Source organism: Otolemur garnettii, unplaced genomic scaffold (genome assembly GCF_000181295.1).
Source record: "Otolemur garnettii isolate 467f Iridium unplaced genomic scaffold, OtoGar3 scaffold00001, whole genome shotgun sequence".
In the NCBI taxonomy this organism is placed as follows: domain Eukaryota; kingdom Metazoa; phylum Chordata; class Mammalia; order Primates; family Galagidae; genus Otolemur; species Otolemur garnettii.
Genome location: NW_003852396.1, coordinates 65,472,570 through 65,494,369, shown reverse-complemented (window position 1 = coordinate 65,494,369; position 21,800 = coordinate 65,472,570). Strand labels below are relative to the sequence as shown.

General features: G+C 34.4%; 1 non-coding gene across 1 annotated transcript; it reads left to right on the top strand.

Moving 5' to 3' along the window:
• The first annotated feature begins 19,147 nt into the window (after positions 1–19,147).
• On the top strand, positions 19,148–19,229 carry LOC111724676. The gene has a single exon (XR_002772937.1). It is a non-coding gene; the product is annotated as a small nucleolar RNA SNORA76 (small nucleolar RNA).
• Positions 19,230–21,800: the final 2,571 nt, after the last annotated feature.

Below are 21,800 nucleotides of genomic sequence, written 5' to 3'. Positions count from 1 at the left end.
GAAAGAGAACCTGCCAAACTAAGAACCCTGCTTACAAAACCTTTGCAAACCATTTCTTGTGTATAATTTTTACTTATGGCACCTATCTAGGTCTTTTCTCTAAGACATGAACTGAGTCCCCTTCCTCCTTGTTTAACTTTCATCTCTGAGCTTGATATACAGGAGATGTTGGATGAATAACATGAATAAATACACATAAGCATCCACGTATGCATAAGTAAAGGAAAGCTCAATGGGAGTGTAACCCTGAAAGATGAGTCCATTGTAGCAATTTTGAAAGAGAGAAAAGTGGTATTTGTATCTGCATGGTAGGCAGCTTCTAAAACAGGCATTTAGATTAAAAGAATTTTGCAACAGCTTAATCATGTTATGATATATGAGCTCAGTGTGGGAGATTTTTCCTTATGCCAAACCAGTTTCTAACTCTCCAAATACTGATTGTCTTCTAACCTCCTGATGTTAGAATTAGATCTCACAATTTGAAAGTGCTTAGTCCCACAAAACTGTTCCCAATTCTGATGCCAGTCACAAGCCCCATCCTACCCACAGACTTTTAACTGACTGGCTATAAATGAAGGGGTTCCCACAACCCCTACCTCAGGTTTGATAATTTGCCAGAACAGCTCACAGAACTTAGGAAGTCACTTTATTTTTACTGGTTTATAAACCAGTAATAAAAAAGATAACACAGGAGCAAACAAATGGAAGAGATGTACAGGACAAAGTGTCTAGGGTCAAGAGAGTTTCCATGTCTGCTCTGGGCATTCATTAGACAGAAGCTCTCTGCACCCTATCATTAGGGGGGTTAGTGAGGTTTTGTTATGTAGGTATAGTCAATTAAATTATTACCCATTGGTGACTTTACTGAGGTTCTCTCTGTAGGTCAGGGGTAGAGCTGATATTCCAGTCATCTAAACATGCCTTGGTTTTTCTGGTGACAAGTCTCCATCCTGAAGCTGTCTATGGGCCCTGACCCACTAGGCATCTCATTCTCACACAAAAAAGACTTTATTATCCTGCTGGAGATTCCAAGGGTCACAGAGGTTCTTATCTCAGGAACCTGGGGATAAAGCCAAATACTGTAACAACAGATGGTCTTAGCAAACCTATCACTCAGAAAATTATAAGTGTTTTAGAAGCTCTGTGCCAGGAATCTGGGACAAAGACAAAATACATATTCCTTACTAGACAGGCTGGTTATCCAAAATCTGAAATGCCTTCAAATTTAAAACTTTCTGAACACCATCAGGATGCCACAAGTGAAATATTCTATACTCAACTTCGTGTAAAGAGTTGCCATCAAAATGCAGGGACACAACACACAGTTTATTTAGTATTCCCAAGTGAAAAAAAAAAAAAAAAAGGACCCTCCCAGTCCCTTTAGCTGTGATATATCTTTTTGGTGCCTGCCCTGAGTCTCCATATAAAACACCCACAAAGGGTAATAAAATGTTATGGTGTTGCCTGGATGTGCCAATGACAGGTTTCTTGTGATGTGCACATGGGACCAGCACCATGTATACACTCAATGTGTTGTGCTTTTGTTTGTGTGATAGTTTATTCTCTGCTTTGTGATGGGAAATATTTTTGAAAATGTCAAAAATCCCTGAAGATACTCCTATGGACAATAAGAAAAAGTTAAAAAAAATTTTTATTTATACCACACCAAGTCAAACTTTAGGAAAAACTGGATGACGGTGTGTGAAAAGTCTTACAGAGGAGCATGATGTTGGAATGACCACTGTAAATAAATGACCTAGAGAAACAAACAACAACAAAAAAATAAACTGTTGGCTGAAGCTTTGAGATATGTTCCTTTTATGCCTATTTGTTGAGGGTTTTTATCATGAAAGGATTCTGAACTCCTGGCCTCAAGCAGTCCTCCCCCCTCAGCTTACAAATTGTTGGGATTACAGACGTGGGCCACCATACCCAATCATATCATAAAATTATAAAAACCATATGTATATGACAAACAATAGCCAACTTCATAATGAATGGGAAAAAGTCAAAAGTATTCCCCCTAATAATTGGAACAAAACAAGTCTGTCCACTGTTACCACTTCTATTCAACATGGTGCTGGAAGTTCTAGCCAGAGCAATCAAACAAGAGTAAGAAATGAAGGGTATATAAATTGAAAAAAAGGCCATTAAACTATCACATTTTCCTGACAATATGATGTTACATCTAGAAAATTATAAAAACTCCACCAAGAGACTCTTGGAATTAATAAGTAAATTTAGTATTTTTAAGTTAAAATCGATGTACACAAATCAGTACCATTCCTATATACCAATAATGGTCAAGCTGAAAGTCAAATCAAAGACTCAAAACCTCCTACTTATATTTACCCACACTTTCTTATGAAAGATAGAACACAACTATAGCCCAGGATGAAGGAGAGAAATGGAGTGGGAAGGGAGGAGAGGGGTGAGGTTTGACAGAGGGAGGATAAAAGGCGGGACCACACTTATGGAGCATATTGCAAGGGTACAAGTCAAATCTGTCAAGTGTAGAACATAGATGTTTTGGCACAATAATCAAGTAAATGAGGTGAAAGCTATGTTGATTGGTTTAATGTACTGTGTTTCCCCCAAAATAAGACCTACCCAAAACATAAGCCCTAGCACGATTTCTAGCATTTGTTAAATATAAGCTTTACCCTGATAATAAGACCTAGTGATGGCTATGCAGATATCCTCATGCATAGCCACATGAGTGTATCTGCATAGCCACACCATTCATTTCAGCTCGGTAAGTAAGACATCTCCTGAAAATAAGCTGTAGTGTGTCTTCTTGAGAAAAAATAAATATAAGACAGTGTCTTATTTTGGGGGAAACATGGTAATCATGTCAGATTGTATAAAAAAAATTAGCACATTGTACCCCACATATGCATGAATGTATTCATGATCTATGTATATTTGACTTAATAAAAAAAAAGACTCAAAACAATTCCTAATAGCTACAAAGAAAATAAAATATCTATCAATATACTACACTAAAGAGGTGAAATATTTCTATAAACAGAATAACAAAGCACTGAGGAAAAAAATCACAGATAACACAAATTAATGGAAAAGCATATTATGCTCATAAATCAGTAGAGTCAATATTATTAAAATGTCCATGCTATTCAAAGTGATTTACAAATTTAGTAAAATCAATATAACAATGTCAGATTTCACAGATCTAGAAAAAATATTTTTTTTGCTTTGTTTGAAACCAGAAAATTTCTCACATAGCCAACGCAATCTTAAGCAAAAAGAACAAATGTGGAAATATCACATTACTAGACTTCAGACTATACTGCAAGACAATAGTAACCAAAACAGCATGATATTGGCACAAAAATGAGATGTATACCAATGGCAAAGGACAGAAAACCAGATACAAACCACCCATAAACCACCAACTGATTTCTGACAAAGAAGACAAAAATACATTTTGTGGAAAAGAAGTTACATTCAATAAATGGTACTGAGAAGTATTGGATAGCCACATGCAGAAGAATGAAGCAGGATCTCTACCTCTCAACACTCACAAAAATAAGTTCAAGATGGATAACAGATTTTGATGTAAGTGATGAAACCATAAGAATTGTATAGGAAAATATGGGAAAAACTCTTCTAGATTAAGGTGACCAGATTTTAACATTGGTAAAGCAGGATACCATTAATGGGAAGGGGTTCTTAATTAAAAATTTGGTCTATATGGAGCAACAAAATTTTTCATAGATACAAAAATAGTATTGTAACATATATTTTTTAATTTCAATAGAAGTACAATTTACAAATATAATACATTAAAAAGATTATGTATAGTATTATTTTATTCTTTGGCATATTTCTCATTTGAGTGAATTGTTTTTAGTAGATTGCTGTCGCTGTTTAAAAGATCATGAAATTTTTCACAAGAATTTGTTAAATTATATTTCACACATAAAATGGCTTTCAAAGTTTCAACACTTAATTGTGATTTTTCTGATGTCCACACTTTATTTACCATAGAAAAAACACATTCAGTCGCAGCCTTAGTTCCTGGTAAGGACAGCGCGTATCCCACAATTTTTAGTGCATTATTGAATGGGAACATGGTTTGTTTCAAAATGATGAAATATTTATAACATTTTGTTCTCTATTGTGATTTTTGATGATGCCCAAGATTTAACCTTTTTCTTATCAATATATATTTTTAATAACAATACCTCGTAAGTCATGTCACTTCCAAGGCCTGCGCTAGACTTTTTGCCGCCACTATAAATGTATAAATAATACGAGTACTGTCTGCTAAATTCATGAAATAAATAAATAAATAATTTACCTAAATTATCTGAATAGCTGATTTGTTGACATCACTTGTTTACCTAGCACTAGCACGCAGTATGATGTGTATTGTCTGAGAGACAGTTACAAAATGTTTTCGTCACTGCCAATGCCAAAAAATTCAATTGTTCGTTAAATCCAAACAATGGTGGTTGAATTCTAACAACTGATGAACAATGCGAACTTTGATAAGCAGTTCTTGATAATCAGTTCTCAACAATTATTTGTTATTATAAAGTTTAACATTATAAAATTAACAAAAATAATATAAAACTCATATCCTGGGGAAATAGCCACACGGCAGCCGAAAACCATATATTCCCTTCCTGTTCTCTCACCGTGCCCTAGCTTGTCGTGCATTCTTTCTGAAAATCGGGACTTTTTAAAAATGCTGCAGGACATGGGACAAATTGTTAAAAATTGGGACTGTCCCCACCAAAAGCGGGATGTCTGGTCACCTTATAATCTAGATATCAGCCTGGGCAAAAATTTATGACTAAGACCCCAAAGACAATTAGAGCAACAACAAAAATAAATGAGAGGGACTAGATTAAATTAAAAAGTTTCTGCACAGTCAATAAAATAATCAACATAGCGAATACACATCATGCAGAATGAGAGAAAATATTCACAAACTATACATCCAATAAAGGGCTAATAATAAGAATCTACAAACAATCAACATATCCGCAAGAAGAAAACCAAACAACCCCATGAAAAAGTGAGCAAAAAACATGAACAGAAGGTTTTCAAAAGAAGAAAAACAAATGGCCAATAAATTTATGAAAAAATGCTCAGTGTCACCAATCATCAGAGAACTGCAAATAAAAATCCCAATGAGATATCATCTTACACCAGTTAGAATGGCTTTTGTTAAAAGTTAAAAAATAATAGATGCTGGCGTGGATGCAGAGGGAGAGGAACACTAACACACTGTTGTTGGGACTGCAAATTAGTACAACCTCTATGGAAAACAGTGTGGATGTTCCTTAAAGAACTGAAAGTAGACCCACCACCAATTGACCCAACCATCTTCCTACTGGGAATTTACCCACAGGAAAAGAAGTCTTTTTTTTTTGAAAAAGACCACTCCATTCAAATGGTTCCAGCAGCACAATTTACAATTGCCAAGTTGTGGAATCTTCCCAGGTGCTCATCAATCCATGTGTGGATTAACAACATGATATATATATATATATATATATATATATATATCCCATGGAGTACTACTCAGCCATGATGAAGGATAAATTAATGCCTTTTGCAACAATTTTGATGGAACTGGAGACCTTTATCCTAAGTGAAGTATCCAATGAATGAAGAAACAAAAACCCATGCACTCATTGTTAAATTGGAACTAACCCATGGGCACATGTCTGCACAGAGGGAAGTACAACTCAGGGGAAATCAAGGAGAGGGGAGAAGGCAGGAGGAGGTGGTTGAAAGCTTTCCTTTCAGGTATAATGAACACTCCATGGGCAATGGCACTCTTATAGCCCTGACACAAGCATTATAAACACTATCCGCATAACCAAAACCACAATATTATGGGATGCAAATATCATGCACCCCTTAATATTTGTAAATAAAAATAAATAATTGAGATTCTGTTGTGGTTTTATTTTGAAAGTGATGATCAGAAATTAATAAAAAGTAGAAAACATTTCGTAAAACTAAAAACGAAGTTCTCAGTTATGTAGTTAAAGAGTATATTCCTCAGCATCACAGGGAACACAGGCCAGCTAGTAGTGTGCTGATAATAAAACAAAGATTCCTCACTGACGAAATAAAAACTTAGGGGAACTGAACATCTAATATGTTGCTTGCTGAAATTTAAGAAAAGATATGACACAGATTTTCTAAAAAATATATGTGGTGTAAAACATCTGCTGATCACAAAACGGTGGATAAATTTCATTGACAAGTTTTCCAAGGTCAGGGCTGATAAAACTTTGACACCTGAACAGGTCTACAATGCTGACTACTGTTTTGGTATATTTTGCCCGAGAAAGACACTGACTATAGATGGTGAGACAGAACCCACAGGAATTAAGGGTGCCAAGGGCAAAACAATTGTGATGGGATGTGGTTGTGCAGCAGGCACATGTAAGGTAAACTGTCTGTGACAGACAAAGAATGTGTGTATCTTTACAGTTTTCAAGGACTGAGCAGCTTACCAGTCCATTGTTGTACTAACAAAATTGCGTGGATCATCACCAGGAACAACTTTTCTGAGTGGTAATACCAAAATTTTGTGCCAGCAGCTCGAGCTCATTGCAGGGAAGCTAGGCTGGAAAACAACTGTAAGATGTCGTCATTCTTTGACAACTATTCTGCTCATCTTCCAGCTGAAATCCTTATCAAGAATAATTTTTATGCCATGTATTTTTTCCTAATATGTCTATTACTTCAGTCATGTGACTAGGATATCCTTAAATCAAGTAGGAATAAATAGAGAAACACTTTCTTGAACAGCATGCCAGTAGCAGTGAAAAGAGGCATGGTATGAAAACTTTTCAAAGAGTTTAGCACAAATGATGCCATAAATATTGTTGCTATTGCTTAGAAAACAATGCTTAAAGTCACAGGGGTCCATGCCTCACACAACCTCTGGCCTGAGACCATGTTCAGTGATGAGATGGACCAAGTGGTAGCTTTGAAAGAATCCATGTATCAAGTGAGGAAAATATAAGGCCTGACTTCTTTGTGCATGCGAAAAATATACCTTCAGAATCCATGAGGAGCTGGAGGAAGTACATATAGCTGTAGATTTTAACACCGATAATGAGGTTCCAGATGTTATTTGTTGACTGATGGAGTAATAGCCAAAATGATTTTTAATCAAAGTGATTGTGAAAACAAGGATGAAGATGATATTGCAAATAATGCAGAAAAATGTGCCTATAGATGGCATAATGGAAATATGTGATGGGCTTGTGGAGGGACTACAGCAGCATGCAGGTGTAACAGAACAACAGAATAAGAAATCATGCCTGGTTGTAAAGTCAAGGAGAGACTTCTATGATGAACTCCACTGTTCATAAGGCTCTAGAAGAACCTCTTTAAAAAACCATCTAACAGAGGACCTCCTCCTCCCTATAGGACCCACTTTCTGGTCCTTCAACTGCTTGTGATATTCTACCCAATTATAAAAATAAAATGTAGTTTATGGTAACGTTCTAGTCAAGACACAACATGGGTAGGTAGAGACTTCCATCGTTTATGATTGCTGTTGCTTAACAGCTGATACAGGTATTGTAGTGATTCTGTTATGTTGCTTAACTACCTGAACACTGTTTTATTTACTTTATGGATGTTATGTCATATTTATTATTATTAAATACTTAAGTATAAATAAATGTAAGAAAATGATTGCTTATTGGTAGCATATAAATTCAGAGTCAGTAATAATGATGATTTCAAACAACTACAGACTGCCTACCTGTGTGGCTGAGATAATCCCACCTGTGTGGCTGAGATAGTAATACTTTCCTTTTCTGGTGGTCCAGAAACTCCATTTCATGCACAAAGGGATTAAAAATATTATATAAAATGACACTTAGGCTTTATATACACACAAGGTCTACATAATATATAAGTAAATAGCATGTTTAAATTTCAGCCCCATCCCCAAGACACCTCATCATGTGTCTACAAATACTCTAAAATGAAATAAAAATAAAAATAAAAACAAAAAAAGAACAAAAAAAAACCTCTGCAACATATCTGGTCCAAAATTCAAGCATTTTGAATAAGTTATACTGAACTTCTATCACAATATCACAAACTCCCGATCCTTTCTTGTATCCCTTCTTGAATCTATCCTTTAATTTATTCCTCTATTTCCAAAAATAAGGCATGTAATTCTAGTATCTGTATCTGTCAAAGAAAGACCAAAAAAGGATACAGTTTTTTTAAATTTTCAGATTGATATGAGGGTACAAATGTTTAGGTTACATTGTTTTTTTATTTCTAAAGTAAAGTTGTAGTTGAGTCGTCACTCGAGAGGCGTGCAGAACACCCTCACATTGTGCACAACAGGTGAGATCCCGCCATTCACTCTCCCTCCTCCCTTTTCCCATCTTCCTCCTCATCTCTCCCTCTCACTAGACTATACCTGCGTTTTTCTTTCCTGGAGACTATATCTCTATTTTTGTAGTGCTACCGTGTTGTTGTGATTACTATATACTTGTAGACCTAAAGTGTGGTGACGTGATGTCTCCAGATTCGCTTTTATTTCTTAAAATTACATTGGCTATTCAGGGTTTTTTCCTGGTTTCATACTGAAACCACGTACTATTTTTTTAAAAAAAGCTTTTCAAAGTATGACATTGGTGCTTTGATGGGGATTGCATTAAATCTGACAGGTTGCTTTGGGTAGTATGGACATCTTATCATTGTTGATTCTTAAAAGGATAAATTTCTAACTCCAAAGGAGTCACAGGGTCTACTGTATCAAATAGGTAGGTAAGACAGAGAATTGTTTCAAATAAGAAGTAGGAATCTTTAATTTTAAAAGCCAAAAAGAAAAAATAAATACATAAAATATAATTTGAGAAACTTTCATGAAGCTGTCATGCTTTAAAATTACAGACTACTCTGATATATTTTTCTGTTACTACCAATCAGTTACCCTTCATTAGATTTATACTTAATTAGTATTCTTTTAAAAATTAAAGTTATTATGTATGCAATGAACTCTCACTCTTCACTGTTCCAAAAGTCAGGCTCTAGCATATTGATGGTGCCTTCACCATATGTTAGAGTCATTAGAAAATAATCTTCATCTGCAAAACCTTTGTAGAAATGATGCACATACATTTTTACATTTAAAGTGTTTTGACTTGAGACTAATTAGCAGAGCCATTTTTGCATGAGAATTAGCATATCTGTTATTTTATTAACTGGGTTGAACATCAGTGCATTCCCACGATGTAAGACAATCTCTGAAGTATTGTTCTGACATTTCAGGCTGGTCTCTGATAGGCATGCAGACTTAATCTGTCATGTTTTACATGTTCGAAAATCAAAAATTTGGCTCTGTAAATGTTTGAATTGGCTAAATGTGCTGGTTTATTTAAAGGTAAATATTGCTTGGTGATAATTATCAGTACTCATTTGACTGGGTGAAATAAATATCTTTTGCCAAGTATAATTGAGGCATATGGGATGCATTTCTAGGTATGCTTGGTTATTATTATTAGTACATGAATGACATCATTCTAGAATTTGACATTATCACTTTCTGGGAGATAAACTTGACTTTGAGAGAAAATACTCTCAGGAACACATGTATGCTTTACTCAGACTCCGTAAAAATGAGTGAAAACATGATAAATAAGGGTACAATTCAAATCTATCAAGTATGAACACAAATGTCTTAACACTGGGATTAAATAAATGAGGAGAAAGCTATGTTAATTAGTAGGATGTAAGCACTCCAATTTATACAAATAATCAACACAAAGGCACAAATGTATTCACCATTTTTGTATATAAGACTTAATAAAAAAAAAAGAGTTTTTTGAATCTAAATAGTGTTTGTGCAATTGTCAATCAAATCTAAATAATATTTTATTTGAATATGTAAATTCTGGACTAGTTCAGCTAAAATAGTCCTACTTTTAACAGAAATAATCTAACCTTCCATCATTTAAAAGTAAAATATATCATTCACAGGTGCAGGGTTAGACTTAGCTATTATGAGATATGTTGTGAATAAGATTTTACTGATTTTTTTTAGGGATGCCTGTAGTGATATTTGCCAGCAAATCATTGATCAGTTTTTAGTAGTACAGTAAAGGAAAAAATCTGGTAATGCTTTTAGAGGATCACAGCTTCCATCACACACTTAAAAGATAGATTGTGATAGCATCAATCTGAGAGTTTTTGAAGGTGAGGTAAACAAAAACCCAACTTTCTCAATTACTCTAGTATAATGGTTTCTCTGATGCTAATATTCTCTAACAAAAAGCAGTTTCTCTAGATCAACGAGCATGGAAAAAGTACTTCATCTTATGTTCTTAACACGGTATTATATGTAGTCTAAAAGGCTGTGCCAACTCTTGATCTCTTCAACCAACTCTTAGGTTGCATTCAAGAGGTGGTCACTTTTAGGGAAAAAAAAAGAATATAAGAACTAAGTCTGCTTTTCAGTTGAAGTTGGATGACTTGACATTTGATTTTAAATGATTTCTCAATATTCCATTAATTGATAGTTAAAATGGACAAACAAGAGTGATACCTTAATGACATCAATTGGAAGATGGAACATCAGAATATCAAAGATTTCAGAGACTTCTGAAAATAAAAGTAGTTGAAAAGATTAAACAAAGGGTACTAGTAATATCTGTAGTCAATTATCTACAGAATATTTATACCAAATGGCATTTTACTGCCCTATTTTCATGCCTATAATTGCAAGAGCAGCATTTATCATCAGTTTAAAATTAGCAATATGCTCTAAAAATTGAGCGAACTACTTGGATCAGGATAACAGTTTCTAATATTGATTTGAGCTTCTGAGAACAAAGTTATTCATATTCTAGTCTACCTGAAGTCAGGCCTGCTCATCCTCAAGTTACAACAACTTCAACTATAAAACTTTAAAGTTTTACTTTTTAACTTTAATGTTAAAAATTAATACTACACACACAAAAAATCTATAGATCAGTAGAAAAAATCTTTAGAGAAAACCAGGTAGAGAGTCATAGTAGATTTCTATTGTCTCCGTACCCACTTACCACAGCTTGGTGGTTTAACACTGAAAATTTATTATTATCATACAATTCTGGAAGTCAGAAGACCAAAATGAGTCTCAGTGGAATAAACACAAAATTGTATGTCCATAACATGGGCAAGGCTGTATTCTGTCCGGAGGATCTAGAGAATAGTCCCTCATTGTTTCATTTGTTTGCTTTTTTCCCCCCAAATTCTAGAGATTATCTACTTTTCTTAGCTTACAACTTGCTTCCATCTTGAAAGTCAGCAATGGCAAGGCAAGTCTTTCTTACTTTGCATTACTCTAGTAGAATTTTCTGTCTCCCTCTTCTACATATCCAGGGTGATCTCCCTACTTTAAAGTTAGCTGTTTGACAACCTTAATTCCATGTTGTTTAACTTCCCTTCAATGTTCTGTGGATTAGTGTATGGGCATATTTCAAAAGCCATTATCCTACCTACATCAAGAATTAATTGCATAAATCAACATAGTATGTTGCATATAAACATGAATAAACAGCCAAGATTACTTTGGAAATATAAGGATCAAAATCAACAAAGGAAACAATTGATGTTGAAGAAACAATAATTAAAAAATAATTTTTAATAATGTTTTCAGAAAAATAAAGGAGGCATTACAGTCATTAAATAATGAGCAATCACAAATTAAAACAATTTCAATAATTAAAAATATGACTATCAAATACTAATGAAAGAAGAATTGGATGAAAATGTTAAGAAATTTTCTAAACTGTAATGTGCAGTGATACAGCTTTGGAAATATAGACCAAATACTAAGATAACTGGGGGTTAATTAGAATAAAGTCTCTATTTAATTAGACTTTAATAAAGACAATAGAAAAAGGGTAACATATAAGGGAAGAAATATAGAATAGTAGAAGAAATTTCTCCTAAATTCCCTTTTCTTTTTCTCCTTCCCCTTTATCTCCCAGGTTATTTTTCTTTGCTTCACAGCACTAACTATCATGTGCCATTTTTGTTGCAATAAAATTATTGTTTTCTCTGTGATATAGTTAAAATGTAAACTCCATGAACAGATGTATGATCTCCCTTTAGATTTATGCTTGACATAAAATAAGTGATCAATATGTGTCAATTATATATATATAAAAATTAATTAATTTTTGATTAACAGTATGTTTGTATCTGAAGAAGAAAATCACTGTCCCTTCTCTGTTTGAGAAAGAAGAACAAAGCTGAAAGCATGACACTTCTTGATTTCAAACTATATTACAAAGCTATAGTAACAAACCGTATGGTACTAGCAACAAACATACAGGCCAATAGTACAGAGTAAAGAGCCCAGAAATAAACCCACGCATATATGGTCAACTAATTTCTGCAACATTGCCAAGGATGGAGAATGGGGAAAAAAGGGTTCTTCATCAAATAATACTGGAAAGATTATAAAACCACAATTTAAAAAAAAAAATTGACTTTTATTTTACAACATCTATTAAAATCAACTAAAATGGATTAAAAGCTAAAATGTAAGATCTAACATCCCACAACTCCTAGAATAAAATATAGAGGAGAGCTCCTTATGGCTATGAAATTTTGGGGGGTGTGAGTCAAATTCACAGAAAAAAGAAGGGAAAAAAACCAAAAATAAATAAATAGGACTACATCAAATTAAAATATTTCTGCACTGTAACAGAAAAAAAATCCACAGGCTGAAATGGCTAGTATAATTGTAAATCTCTTCACATATATTCTTGAGGATTTCAGATATGTTAACCTGTACATAATGTGCTTCGTAGATTTTAGGAAAAGTATCCCTGAAAATCTGTCCTTTAGTTATAAGGTTTTATCAGGTAATCTCTTAAAAGCCCCTAGAAATAATAAACTTTCTCTCAATTAAAGTTACTCACTCACATTTATAAAAGCTTGAGTCTTTGGTGGATTTGGTGGACTTGTCTGATGAACTTCTGATGGAGGGGCCTGTCTTTTCTAAAGTCATTCACAGAGTAATTGATATTTGGGTTCTCAGTATGACAGGGTTGCATATTACATTATGCTTTATTTTATTTACTCCCTGGAAGCTGAGCAGTGAAATAAAAGTATATTGCACTCTAATCTCCGTAATTCTTTTAAAACTCAAGAACTGGGAGGATGTAGAAGCAGCAATAATGAAATGTCCTTGAATAATTTTTAATGTAAATTGTTATCAGATAATAATAATAGAGGAGATTTCTCAGAAGAGAGTCTCTTGATAGGAGAACTAATAGACATGTGAATCACTAAGTGATTTTTCAATTTTCTCTTACTTCTTTTCCATAAAAATACTATAACATAATCTTTTCTGAAGAAATATATAAACATTTTTTGGAAATATAGTATTAATACTTTGTTACTTTAAAAAGTCAGAGTAAACTCTCATAGTCTTAAGATGCTAATACATTTATTTATTAAAAGGGCCTCTGTTGAGAAATCACTAAGCCCTGCCCAATACTTCTAACAGGTGTGCACTAAAGGAAGATGATTATCTTAGGAGTTAGAAATGATCACAAGATATGATTACAAAAAAAATTGATAATATGGGTACCTTTTGAGGAATGCACATTTATCTCAGAAATAGGCCGAACATTTTATTTACAACTATGTATTTAAAAAAATATGTATTGAATATATTTTTGAGTATTTTGTTGCACAGGGATAGCACTTTAACATTCTAATAAAACTGATCTGAATGACCAAGCAGAGAAGAAGTTGAAAGTTTTATCAAGCCTGTGTCCATCTGTAGCTGCCATCCGTTCTCTCACAGGAAGGACAAACCCAAACATTGAAGAGAAAGTAGATATAAATCTACCGAATATTCAGCAGAAAGATGATAAACAATCTTTGGCTAGGCCTTGAAATCATACCATATTCCTTATTTAAATATTGGTATAGTAGAAAATATAAAAATGAAGAAAATAGGAAACATTTTTGAAAAATATTTTTTCCACTATAAATTACCTTTTTAGAATTGGATGTGGGACTTTCTCTTGGAATGGTTCAACCAAAAAGTCTTGATTTTCATGTTCAAAATGCATAATTTTCTTTTGGAGGACAAATAAAAAAATATATATATATGTATGTATATACATATTCTTGTGTAGAGAGAATTGTCCACTGATTCAAGGAAGTGGTTGGCCCAGAAATGATAGCATATGCCCTGGAATCTCTCTTTAGATGTAAGTAGTTGATATAAAATAGAATAGGGAGGAAGACAGCAGTCAGGAAGGGAGAAGCAAGGAGAGCATAATAAATACAGCCTCTTTGGGAAGGAGCCAGAAAAAGGGTAATTACTGAGTGAGGAAGAAAACAGTAACTACATAATAAAACAAAGGGAATGAGAATAATGAAGGGAAAGGAAATACTGTTTAGGAAAACCTTAGAATCTAAATGGACAATGAGTTACAGTCATAGCAGTAAAGCCTTGGCAGTATATAACTGGGATAGAACAAATACACACACTGGTGGCGCATCTCCTGTGCACCACACAAAGGGACAAAAATGGTCAAAATTCAAGTTAAGAAGACAGGAGAGCATGACTGAGGCAGTTAACCATCCGTGATTGGATGACCAGAACCGACATATTTTAGTTTTGTTTTGCTTTGTTTACCATGCCTATACCTCTTGGGGAACTACTTCTCTCCCCTCCAAAATAAACATGTTTTATCCTATTCATTAAGGTTGATGTTAAGTTCACTTATCCTAACTCCATAAATAGATATTTGATGCACTAGAAATAAATTAAAACACTCTACACCCCTGGCTGCTTTCAGGGGTTGGCACAATTCTCAAACGAGGGAAGCCAGAGATTTCTGAAGGTCTTCACCTGAACTATTAAAAATAAAATAAAATAAAACAAACAAAAACTCCTTATCCTCCTAGTTCTCTGAGCTAGAAGCATGATGGACTATGAGTCCTAGTGTACGAAACCCTCGAATAGTATATGCATGAGCAGTGTTGACAGAGACATAGATCGTTATTATTGCTGACCTTGTATTCACATTGGAAGGTAATTCTTCTACTCAAGCAATTTAGTTATGTGAGCCAATCTATCATTTTTCATTTAGCTTCAGATAGTATGGATTTGGTTTGGAGACTTGTAGTACAATGGGTTCTGATTTAATCAAGGATGTTTTATAATTAATAATGATTTTGTAATAAAATATATTGATAAGAAAACTAGGTCTGCTTTATCAAAGGGCCAGTATACATATAATGAATAGTTTATTTTCTTGGTCATGAATTTACTCAGATTTTATTTAGTGTATTTTAGTGTCTACATCTCACTAAAATCCTCCTTTAATCCAATCCATTTCCAGCCACCTTCCTTTTGTTTATTCCTATGCACGCTTCCCCATCTCACCACGCATCTTCTCAACAAAATTATATACACATAATACCTTCAATTGATAGCCTTTCATTTACTTTTTTAGCCCAGTCTAACTTGACTCACATTCTTACTACTCAACTGAAGTTGCTTCCTTAATGCAAAAGCTACTATCACATAGCCAAAAACAATAGTTGATTTAATAATGAGCTCTTTCTCTAACTCAACTTCTTAGTGGCAACTAAAATGGCTTTTTATGTTTTCCCTGTAAACTATCTCTTCTGTCATACATCCTATGAACAAACATGTTCTAAAGTCTTTACATACATTAGTTCATCTAATCTTCACAGTAACACTTTGAGGTAGGTAGTAATATCATCAAGACCTTACTGAAGAGAAAACTGAGTTTAGCAAACAGTAAATAACTTTCCCATGACCGTGCACCTATTTGGTGGTGGAGATTGACTTAAGAACCCAGGCATTTGGTTGCAGTAGAAACCAAAACTCTATAATATTCTCTTCTCTTTATGCTTCCTTTTCCCAGGTTTCTTTACCTGTAAGTACTACCATCATTTACCTGGACTCTTAAACTAAAATCTTAGAGTAATTTTTGATTGTTTTCTTTGTTCTTATTTTTGGCAAGCAATCCATCTCTGCCTGTTAGATCTTCCTTCAGGATACAGTGAGACTCCCTTTACTTTTCTTGATATCTAGAGGTACCACCTGAATGGTCAGTTAAAAACTGCTAACAATTGTCTCTTTCTCTCTACTTGTTTCTTAACAATACATTCTTCATGTAGTAACCAGTAATTTCTAAAATTAAAGTACTTAATCATTAGAAATAGTTTTAGATTCACAGCAAAACTACAGGGAGCTCTGCTGTACCCTCTGTCTACATTAAGGCACAACCTTCCCTGAAATTCATATCCAGCACAAAGGCAGTAAATTTGATATAATCAATGAACCTACATTAAAACCTTATTATCACCTAAAGTCTGTATTTTATATTAGGATGCATGAACAATAGTGTGCATTCTATGGGCTTTAAACCATATGCAATGTTACGTACGTACCATTGTAGTGGCATACAAATAGTCTCACTGCCTTAGGAATCCTTTGTACTCATCTATTTCTGTCTCTCATAACCCCTAGCAACCACTACTCTTTTTTATGTCTTTATACATTTGCCTTTTCCAGAATGTCATACTCATATGATGTTGAATATATTTCCAACATCATTTTCATTGCAATCTGCAAATCATCTTGAATGAGGTGTTTGTTCAGGTTTTTAACTCAGTTTTTGGTTGGTTTGTTCATTTTCTTATCATTGTGTTTGAAGAATTCGTTGTATATTCTAGACAACAATTCTTACCAGATTTGGCAACTGTCTTTATCTGTTCCATACATTTAAAAAGTTATAAGAATTCAACAAATTTTATAAAAGAACTAGAACTAGAACTAACTAGAAAAACACAGCAAAACAACAAAAATAATCAAACTGATTAGATTTCATTGCTCCAAACTGGGTAACTACGTAATAGATTATTTTCCTTCGTAAAAGGAGGAAGCCTAGCAGGGTGTTTACAACTAGAAGCCCTGAAGTCCTATGTATTTGAGTTTGAATTACATCTGCACCATTTAACTGCTTTGAGACTGTATCTAAGCTACTAAACAAAGTTTCAGTTGCCTCAGATATAGTATGTATAATAATAGTATATTTTATATAATACTGTTTTATGAATTAAATAAATAGTGCAAAATAGTACTAGCTTATCATATATATCTTTACTATTATTTCACTCATTAACAAGAAATGGCATATATAGTTACAGGGGTCTAGGAAGGGAAACTTCTACAGTCTCACTCAGGTTCATGCACCATGTCTCTTTCAGAAGATTCTTCGGTGGAGGTCCGGGAAACTTGTTATTTTGTACTTGGAAGAATCTTTACCCGGCTTACTGTTATCACTTTGATTCGTGCTCTTGTGCTTGTTTTCCTTTCCTGCCATTTTACCCTTTCTCATGTTCGATGCATTTCACACCGTCAGTGCACTTGACTACTCAGCCTTATACATCAGGGAAGAATTATTTATTATAACTCCATCAGGGAAGAATTATTTATTATAACTCCTCATTTTTGTTTCAGTATATCTGAAGTCAAAAGTCCATACGTGTGTTAGGATAATGATAGGTAAGCTTTGAACAAACACAGAATTTCAGCAATCCGGCATTCTTTATTACTTTATCTGGATTTTTTAAGTGATTTGGAGGTGAAGCATTTTTCCCATAACTGTTACTCGATAATATCTTCCACAGACCGCAGGATTTCCACTTTACAGATAGAATCTAGCTATCTTATTGTATTTCCTTTTCTCCCAGAATAAAGCTCAGACTTTGTTCTTATATCTCTGATAAAGCTTAATTTCTAAATAGTAATAAAAAGTAATCATCAGACAATCATAAATCCAGAATTACTATATTTGAATTATAAAATAAAATTTTAAAATAAGAATACATTATGACAAATTACATTGCTGTACCTTTAACTTCTTTCATCTTCAAAACACAGAAGATTTCATTCAGTTCTAGAGAAAGATAATTAGCTTGATGCATAATTTATTTGTACACAGTATTTTTAAACTGCTGAATTAATGACTGGCTTATCTAAGAGACTGCGTAACTGAATAGACTGGTGATTTTTCCCTGATGTAAGTGTTTTTACTTAAATGAACTTCTCTTTCAATATCATCTAAAATTAATATGAACTTGAAAGAACAATATATGTCACAATTTTAGGCTTTCCAATCTTAATGGAAGCCTCACTTAATTACATTTAGGTCCATAACATACACGTCTTGTGAATCATGAAGGGAGCACCACCTCCAAGTCATGTTTGCAGCAAGCAAGAATCACCAGTAGCTTCTTCAACCACAAAGAAATAGTTTTGCTAACGTCTTCTATCAATAGTAGCTTGTACTAACTACAATGTACAAGCAATAACAAAACTTTTTAGAAATTTATAATCAAATGTTTAATCTGAAAATGTTTACCCAAACATGACTTTCTGTCCATGTTTGCTTAGACGAGTACAACTCTGAGACAATGACATGAAGGCTGTTAACCAGTTGATGAAAATATTTTAGATTGTATATGAAAACAGCACGCCATACCCCATGACTGTATCAACTACACAGCTATGATTTAATTAAAAAAAAAAAAGAAGAAATGTAGGTATCGATAGAGGGATAATAAAGTTTATTTTCTTGTTCTTTCCTGCCACAGTCATCAAATAGTGTTTGGTTTTTTACATGCTGAATGAATGGTTACAACTTCTTGACTTGCATTGCAAATATAAACCTTAAAAGGATATTTACGGTAAACTGAACATCAAACCAAATTGAATGCTTGGAAAATGAAACCATATGGAAGTTTGTCCCTCCCTGCAAAGAAAAGCCTACAAAAATTACGATTTATTTTTCTGTTTACTCATAAAATATTTCTGCAGCATATAGGCCATAAAGCAGGCAGTTAATATTAAACATTCAAGATTCAGTTTCCTCACCTATAAAGTATGTATCATAATGGTATATACAATACAGTTACCTGAATTAAATAAAATAATAAAAGTAGTACTAGCTTCGTATAAATAAAATATTTACTATTATTTCCCTTATTAATGAAAATGTCATACATGGGTCATTCAGCATTCTAAAGACTTATTTATACTCTTAAAAATTAGGAAATTGGGGGTCAGGCTGCAGCGCCAGAGCACAAGCTTGCGTATAACTGGGGCCGCCGGCCTTCTCCGCGGGCGGCCCTTTTAACCGCAAGCGACATGGCGGTGGCTGTCGTGGCTGTTGCGGATGGGCGGTTTCCCAGACGCTTGGCGATGACTGGTACCGGTTCGCCGCCAGTTGGGAACTGGGCCGCAGAGCTCCGCCTCCCTCATCCCCCTCTAGTCCTTGGGGAAGTTGTCTTCCCTGAAACATAGGAACTGGGCCGCGGGGCGCAGCAGCATGGGAAGGTGCTTTGTCTGTATTTACAGTAGCTCCACACACCATCTCTGAGCTCTGCCTCCCGCCACCCCACCCGGCGTCTAACACAAAAACCGGTCCCAGGTGCCCAAAAGGTTAGTCGAGGCACTGATTACACGAAGAATGAAATGTCCAGGTGGTGGTGGGGGGGGGGTGTTGAGGATGTTGTAGCCTCTGCAGTGAGTGACCAGCGGGTACACCCATACGTTCCTCTGACTTCCCTGGGTTGCACTGGGAAGGTTGTGCCTTCCCTTAAATCCCAAGCTGTCGTCCCTCAGTGGTCAGGGAGATAACCGAGGTTCAGTCAGAGACAGTGTAAGACAGCTGAAAGTTAACTCCCCGCTAAGGTGATGTCATCACCTATTTAGAATTACTGTCATGCAAGTGAACTGCTTATTTAGGTCCTGTGTAACAGGTCTGGGGCTTGAGCATATTAAAACACGTGGTTGTGAAGATGATTTTATACATAGGTGGATTTAACAATAAGGAACCTAAATACACAAGTCACCCGTTCACAGTCCATGTTCTATTGTTGATGTCAGATCTTAACGTGGACTTCAGGTACTGAGCATCTAAGTAGTGGGTGGTAACGGTGGGCAAGGAACCACAAGTACTTTACATTTAATAACTTGGCCCCAAATTGACTGGATTACGAGGGACTAAGGCTGTCAACTTTTAACTTGGTCCTTTAACTGTGGACCTAGGATGTGCAAGGTTAAGGTGAAGACCGCCTTGCATCTTTATGAGGAGTAGGCCACTGATCGCTCAGTGAATAAAAGCTATTGCCAGGTGAGGGCCCAAGTATTCGGTACTGTTTGCTTTGTCCCTGTTATATGAAAAGAATTCCATAAAAATAAATTAGATGCTTATCTAGTAAAAAAAAAAATTAGGAAGTTAAAAAATTATTGATATAGTATAACTATATTCTTTTAGAAACATTTATTAACATTGATAATAAAATCCAAGAACACATTCAGTTATTCTTCTTTACGCTTTTTTCCCCGTTTAAAAATCAAAGGTAAATTTAAGCCCAGCAAGATCTGAGATTTTGTATCAGGGAGAAGGCTAAATGCCAAGCTAGATGTAGCAGTTGGGAAGACAATTAGAAGTTTTGAGGTTCTAGCGGCATCTATACCTCATCCCACAAAAGCTAATTATCTACTTAACTACTTAATTATACATTGATTACACGTCACTTGTGGTTATTAGTAAATGAGGCTTAGCTTATATTTTACAGATATAAATCCATTGTATATGTTGTTTGAGTTTGGCATCAATCAACCTCAGCTTTATTCGTATGCTATTAATTTGTGGTTTGAAGCAGAAAAAGACCTTTGGACAATTTGAAATACAATCTAAAATGTATTTTAGATTTATGTCTTTAAAATTTAATCAATATTGAACTATGTAATTACATATAACTCAAAAAGACATTCCCTATTTTTTTAAATTTTATTGTTCTGTTCTTTTTTTTATTTTTTCAACCCAGCCAAGTATTTTACTTTTCTATTTAACTTATTAAGGACATTTAAGATCAATTCTGTCTCTAGACACTTATACCAGTTGAATTAGTTGCCAACTTCATATCTTTATAACCTCTACTTAATTGCCATATCACTATCACTTGTTTTTAACTCTACTGAAGCAACAAGAACAAAAGTACAACAGAGAAAGAAAATTAACAAAAATATTAAACTAAATGTCAGCTTCACACTTACCAATACTTACGACTCTTCAGTGTCATAATACCAAGACATTATTCAGCAGCCCATTTCAATAGGTATTCATTATGTTACAGTCAAGAAAATGAGTTACCAAACTACTATTAAAAAATTTTAAGGGCTCAGTGCCTATAAGTGAGGAATTAGAGCGCCGGCCACATACATCAGGTGCATTCAAACCCTGCCTAGGCCTGCTAAACAACAATGACAACTACAACAAAAACAGTAGCAAGGTGTTCTGGCGGGGGCCTGGAGCTCCAGCTACTTGGGAGACTGAAGCAAAAGAATTACTTAAGCCCGAGAGTTTGAGGTTGCTGTGAGCTGTGCAGCCACGGCACTCTACCCAGGGTGACATAGTGAGACTCTGTCTCAAAAAAAAAAAAAAAAAAAAAAAAAGATTCTAAGATTCAGAGAAATAATGAATGACCAAATAAGCATATAAAACAGTAATCTTTGAAAAGAGCATACCCTCCATCATCTAAACTTCTAATGAAATAAATATTTCTAATGTAGTTTTTGTGTCATCTGAAGATTTTCAATTAGATCATGTACAAAAAAAGAAATACTCTGAACACCTTAGTATATGAATCCCTCTAACAGAGCAAATAATACATAGAATTTTATCATGTTCGGAATCATTACATCATAGAGAATT